General features: G+C 31.8%; 1 pseudogene; it reads right to left on the reverse strand.

The window, feature by feature from the left end:
- Positions 1-499: 499 nt before the first annotated feature.
- Positions 500-1,268, reverse strand: LOC125808780 (glycine-rich RNA-binding protein blt801-like; annotated as a pseudogene).
- Positions 1,269-6,690: the final 5,422 nt, after the last annotated feature.

Raw genomic sequence — 6,690 nt, forward strand, 5'->3', positions numbered from 1 at the left:
AGTATCCGTCCTAGCTAAAAACCAACTCCCTCTGTTTCATTTTAAATGTTTCGATTGAACTGAATATGAAAGTTTCTGAAAGTAAGAAAAACTTAAAATAATTTTATATTCTTTTATAGATAAATTAAAAAGAAAATGAAGAGAAACAAAAGAATATTATATAGAGTTAGAAGTTTCATAGTCAGCAGCTCATAATAATCTTCAAATATGACATTTATTCATTTGCTTGAAAAGGTAGAAGACTTCAACCTTTATGCAAATACAAAAAATCAATTAAAAATAAAAGAAAACTTTTAGCCCTCAAATTTAGAGAGCTAAAAAAACCATATTGCAAAACACAATACTTGCTAGTGCTAATTTACAACCCAATCTCAACGAGTTCACCAAATTTCCATACACTTAATTTCTAGCAAAATTAATACCACACACTATAGCAAAAAGAACTTAGTACAATAGACAGCATACGTGTTCGTTCTGACTTTCAAGCGAGAACCATAAATAGGTGATTGGTGCACCATTCTTGCTGCTACATATATTATTCTTGATGACTTAATAGATTCATTCAATTGAACTCACGAGGACGAGAAAAACCTTTAGGCACGACGACAATGAGCTTTGCACATATATCTACAATCATAATAACAAGGTCCTCCACAATGAAGAGGACAATCCAAACGCATCCCTTTGCATCTATTTTTAACCATGCATTGTGCAAATTCACCTATTTTGTAATCTTGATCATTGTTCATATGCAAATGTTTATGATGATTATTATGCTCTTTTTGTTTCCTACATCCCCATGCCCACCACCCACCCCCACCTCCTCCCCACCCCCATCCACCACTACCTCCCATACCCCACCACCACCCCCACCCTTACTCCCACCCCCGCCACCACCACCACCACCTCCTCCTTTACCATCGTTTCCACCTCCGCCTCCACCTCCACCACCCCACCAACGTCCACCACCACCACGACCTCCTCCTCCTCCACCTCCCTTATTCGTATCCTTTTTATCGATAACATCACGAGTAATATTGTAGGAATTGTTGGCATTTGTTGAACCTTGAACAACATTGCTACTTCCATCTACATTTTCATCACCTCTCAAACACACCACAAAAGCAAAAAAGAAAAACAAGAATGTTAACAAACTTTGACTAGTAGGAATACAATATTTCTTCATATTGTTTCTTTGCTTGATTAAGATATTTGCACTATTGTCTTCCTTTTATAGTTGTACCTATAGGCAACTAGATATTGAACATATATTACGTACCTACTTGGTTTTTTTCTAGTCATGTTGAAGCTATATATCTAAGTTCTAACGAACTATTGTTGACAGATATAATAAGTATATATTTCTAATATACAATTATTGAATTGCCTTGGATTTTACTCTGTCCCCACTATAACACAATTGAATGGTTGGGACTCATTTTTGGCTTGTATGAAAAGGGAAGGCAACTCATGAATGAGGATCCTAGCACTTTAATTTGCCTAACTTTTTTTAATATAAACATAGCGTGACCAACATTTATAGAAAGTTTGGGCTTTATGAGGTTTTATCAATGGGGCCTACTAGTTTTCTTGTTGGTCCAAGCACTAGTTGGTGTTCAGTATCTGTATTGGTATCTCAATAAATTCAGATATGCGATGTAGAAAAGTCCATTTAGGAGGGAAACACTTCCTATCAGAATTTTTTTCAATATCTAAGTCAAATTTGAAAACTCGAATTAAAACTGAAACACAAGTTTTCTTGTTGGTCCAGGTAGTAGTTTTGTTGATTCAGTGTTTAGTATTTGTATTGATATCCCAATTAATTTAGATTTGTGACAAGTAAAGCTCATTTAAGGTGGAGACACTTTTTATCAAAAGTTTTTCCAATTTCTGAGCTTGAATTTGAGAATTTTAATTAAAAGTAAGGAAATCTTATTCATCCTATCATAGCCCTCGATAAGTGAGGCACTAGTTGGTTGGCTGGTAAGCCTAGCAACTTGTGTACATGCGTAATTACAACTTGTGATGGTGGTGTTAAAACTTTATATGCTAAATCATATTATTTTAATAGTATTAAACAGTGTTTTCAAAAACGTTTTTGGGGCGAGTCTTGGGGGGGGGGGGGGGTACCAAAAATGCTCCGGGGCGTAAATTAAAGACATAGATTCATAAGGCGTAAGTTCTAAAATTTGAGGCGTAATCCTCGAGCATAAAACCGTAAGTCCTGGGCGTAAAAACGTGAGACCCAAATGTAGGACTTACGCCCCCGTGTCTCGGAGCTTATGCATCGCCCCATACGATATAAAACACCTCGCCTCACACTCCCATCTTTTAATACACTGATATTAAATTTAAGCATTATTTACATATTTTGCGTGTATATATATGACATATTTGAAAAATAGTATCGGATAACACCTCTTATTTTTGGCCGATAACATATTCATCGCCTTTTATTGTTCCATCTCATAGCAAGCTTCCTATTGGCACTCTTTGCACGTCGCATGCCATTATTCTATAGAACAATTAATTACTTATCAAATTGCTTGCTACAATAATGATTTTTTTTTTTTAATTTGAGATTTCAAAAGTTACCAATAAATACAATTTTTAAAAAGCTATTAAGACCAACCTTTTATTGGTCTATTTATAAAAGGTGAAAGGCCATTATAACCATCAAAGCTCGTTGATTTTTTATTTTAAAAAAAATAAAATTATTTGCAAATAAAAACTATATTCTTGTATATCTAAAATCAATTCAAGAAATTGATTACTACTTTACCCTCATTAATAGTGGAAACAAAAATATGTTATTAGTTTTGTTTACTAAAATGGTTAAGGCATATTCGATTAGAATATTCCTTTGGATTTTTTAAATGTGACAAATATTTTCTTTTCACTAAAGTGACATTATAAAAAGGACCATAGATGAAACAATAACACAAAAAATAATTTAATGGCTTCCCCAATTACCCCTCATTTTGCCTTTTACTTTCTCTTCACTACACTAATTTTCTCCATTAATTTTTCTTCTTCCATAGCTTATGAAAATTATACTGTTCAATTGCACAACAAAATGACACAGCCTGTAACAGTCCATTGCATGTTGAATGGGAAAATAGATCTTAAAAAAAGGATCATAGGTGCTTTAATATTTATTTATACAATTTATGTTAATTATGCTCATGAACAAACTTATCTTTTGTGTGATTTGTGGGCAGATAATAAATCAGGAACATTTGATGTATTTGATTATAAGAGAGATGAGTATCTTTGTGCTGAAAATAAACTTTGTTATTGGATAATTAGGGATGATGGACTTTGTCTTTATAAAAATAATGGATGTCTTGTTCACTTTGATTGGTATTTAGGTTTCTAAGTGTTGTTTATGTAACAAGAGTGTGATGTTGATTATGTAGTTAAATAGAATGAAAGAAGATGTTTCTAGAATGGGATCTGTCGTATAGTGAAAGCTTGGTGCAATCGACTGTTCTTTTGGTGCTAATTAATAAATATTATGCTTATACATATGCCCTTTTCTTGATGTTGCTCTTTGTTTTTCCCTTCTATATATACATAACATTACATATATAGCTTGTTTGATCGAGTTTATGGAAAGTCTATTTGTTTTTTAAAAGCTTGTTTTTAGAAGGTTAAAGTGTTTGATCAAGAATTTATGAAAAAATACAAGTGCAGGTTGTGGAGAATACTTAAAAAAAACTCTTTATAATTAGAGAAATTATATTGGAGGTGAATTATACAGGTATTAAATATGCATAAATAATATCATGGTTGATAGTTGGTTCAAAAGACAAATTATGCACATGTAAAATTAATACAGTATTTAATTTGCAATTTAGAAAACCACAAAATAAACACATATATAAGTTATGAGAAAATCTGTGTATTTTATGCAGAATAAAAGATGAAATAACTAATATTGGGCTAGATTCGGACCGTACCGATCGGGTTCCTTACCATTCCTAAGTGGGTCGCGGTCCGACTAATAGGCTGATACATGTTATATTAATAAATATTCCGGATGTATATAAAGATACAAAAAATATAAATATAGGAAATTGTATCCACTTGTCCTAATTTAGCTTGTATTCATTCTCCGTGATATCATGCGTATTCATTCACTCTAATCACTCGTATCATTCGTGATAAAAAAGAGTAAATAGAAAGAGAGCACGAAAATATACAACAATATAATATAGAAAGAAAGGTGGAAGATATAGAGAGAAGGAGATGCGATAAAGAGAGAAGGACAATAGAGGAGAGAAGGTTGATAAAGGGGAGAGAAGGAGGGAGAGGGAGAGAGATGTGAACGGGATTAGGAAAGAGAGGCTAAAAAAAAGTAAAGTATCGTTATACATATAATTTTTTTAAGTACAATTATATAAAATACATAACATATGTTTGTTATATCATGTAAAATTCCCTTTATTTTAATACATGAAGATATCAATAAATCTCTTCAATCTTCTGATTTAATATAAAATTTTTAGATTTTGTATCCAAGGTCTTTCCAAAAAATTAATTACTACTTCCGCGATCACAACTCACAAGTATGCCTTCACTAATAATGGAAAAGAAAAATAAGTAGCTAGTCTTTCTTGTTTACTGAGGCGGACCCACATGTATAGGTGGAATGCACGTGTATTAGTTAATTTTGGGATATATATATATATATATATATATCTTGAGAAGTAGAATATAATTTACATTGCATCCATGAAGAGCATAGAAGTGAAATTGGGTTGCTGATACAAGCTAAAACATCCACCCACGTGACCTGCTAGAATCGTAGTTAGCCCTTTAAATTCAAAACTTATTATAAAAACAATAAAATATGGTTCTAGCAGGTATTGAACCCTCGTCATGCGGGTGGGTGTTTGGCTTGTACCAATGGCCCTAATAAGTGGAATTAATCCCCTTGACTAGTGTGCTATTCAAAGTTAGCTGGGCTGAATTATTTGTTTTAACCTAATATTCGATATCTATGTTGATTCAAATCAGAAAATTTCACATTGAAGGATAAAATGCTCTCTAACAAAAACGATTTTGTATCCTAGAGAACTCGAACTCAAAACCTCTGGTTAAGGATGAAGAAACACTTACCATGCACTCCAGTCTCCACCACATCCTTTGTTACTGAATTAATTATTTCTGTATTAGTGTTATTTCACCTTCTATATAAAATAAATTCCTTCATAACTTGTACATATTTTAGTTACACAAATTTCTAAATTACAAACCAAACATCATATCATCTTTATACATAAATAATTTACCTCTCAATCAGCTACTAAACTCAATATTATGAATATCTACCAACTACTACTGCCTAACACAATATAATTTACTACACATCTAAACCAACTACCAACCATCCCATCCCAATATGGAAAAAAAAACAAATATAAAAAGGACCAAAGATGAGAAAATAACACATAAAAAATAGTAATAATTTAATGGCTTCCCAAATTACCCCTCACTTTATCTTTTACTTTCTCTTCACTACACTAATTTTCTCCATGAGTTTTTCTCCTTCCTTTGCTAATTATGAATACTATACTGTTCAAATGCACACCCTTATGAAAGAACCTGTAACAATCCATTGTATATTGAATGAGAGCAAAGATTATGGAAAAAAGGTCATAAATGGTGTATTTTATATGTACTCACTTAATATTCCTATTTATCCTAATGCACCAAATATTCTTTTGTGTGCAATACAAACAGATAATAAAGCAGGAACTTTTAATATGTTTGATTATAAGAGAGATAAACCCCTTTGTGGTGAAATATATAAACTTTGCTATTGGTTTATTCAAGATGATGGACTTTGTCTTTATAATAAAAATAATGGAAAATGTCTTTTTCACTACAATTGGTAGTGATTTAGGTTCCTAATTAAGTGGTGTTTATGTAACAAGTTTTACAATGGTTATGTAGTTAATTGAAGTTGTTTCTATAAGTGTGGTATAACTCCTCTCAATTTTATATAGTGAGAGCTTAGTGTAGTCGATTGCGCTTTTAGTAGTACATATTAATATTTAACTCTAATCCTTAACTTTTATATCTTTTTGTCTAAGATTATATCTTTGATAAGTTATAATTGTATCATATCCTGTCTGATCACCTCTCTCTGATACTTTTTTCGGCCTACCTCTACCTAGAGCTCCTTATATAACCGTTATAGCGAACTTATCACACCTCCTCATTGGAGCATATATGTGTATCTTCTCTTCACATACTCAAATCATCTCAGCTACCTTTGATCTTGTTCACCACAAAAGTCACTCCCCGAAGAGCTTCATTCCTAATTTTATCTCTCCTAGAATATCCACACACCCGCCATCTCAACTTCCTCATTTTTGCTATTCTCATCTTCTAGACACGTAAATTCTTGATTGACCAACAATTTGCCACATTATTTAATAAGATATATACCAACTATTAGTAATAACTTTCTTGTACTTCAAATACATATTTATAATTTTACTTAATTAGTATAATATTTCACTATAAAAAAAACTTCTCTTTTTTTATTTTAGGTTTAAATTTAATCTTTCACTTCAAAATTATCTTATATATACTTAGTCAAATTTTAATTTATGTAGGATTTCCGTTATATAAAAAGGTTTGAATATTTTAAGATCAATCAGATAATGTGTAACAGTA

Source organism: Solanum verrucosum, unplaced genomic scaffold, assembly GCF_900185275.1.
Source record: "Solanum verrucosum unplaced genomic scaffold, falcon-dt-bn FXZP01000218.1, whole genome shotgun sequence".
NCBI lineage: Eukaryota > Viridiplantae > Streptophyta > Magnoliopsida > Solanales > Solanaceae > Solanum > Solanum verrucosum.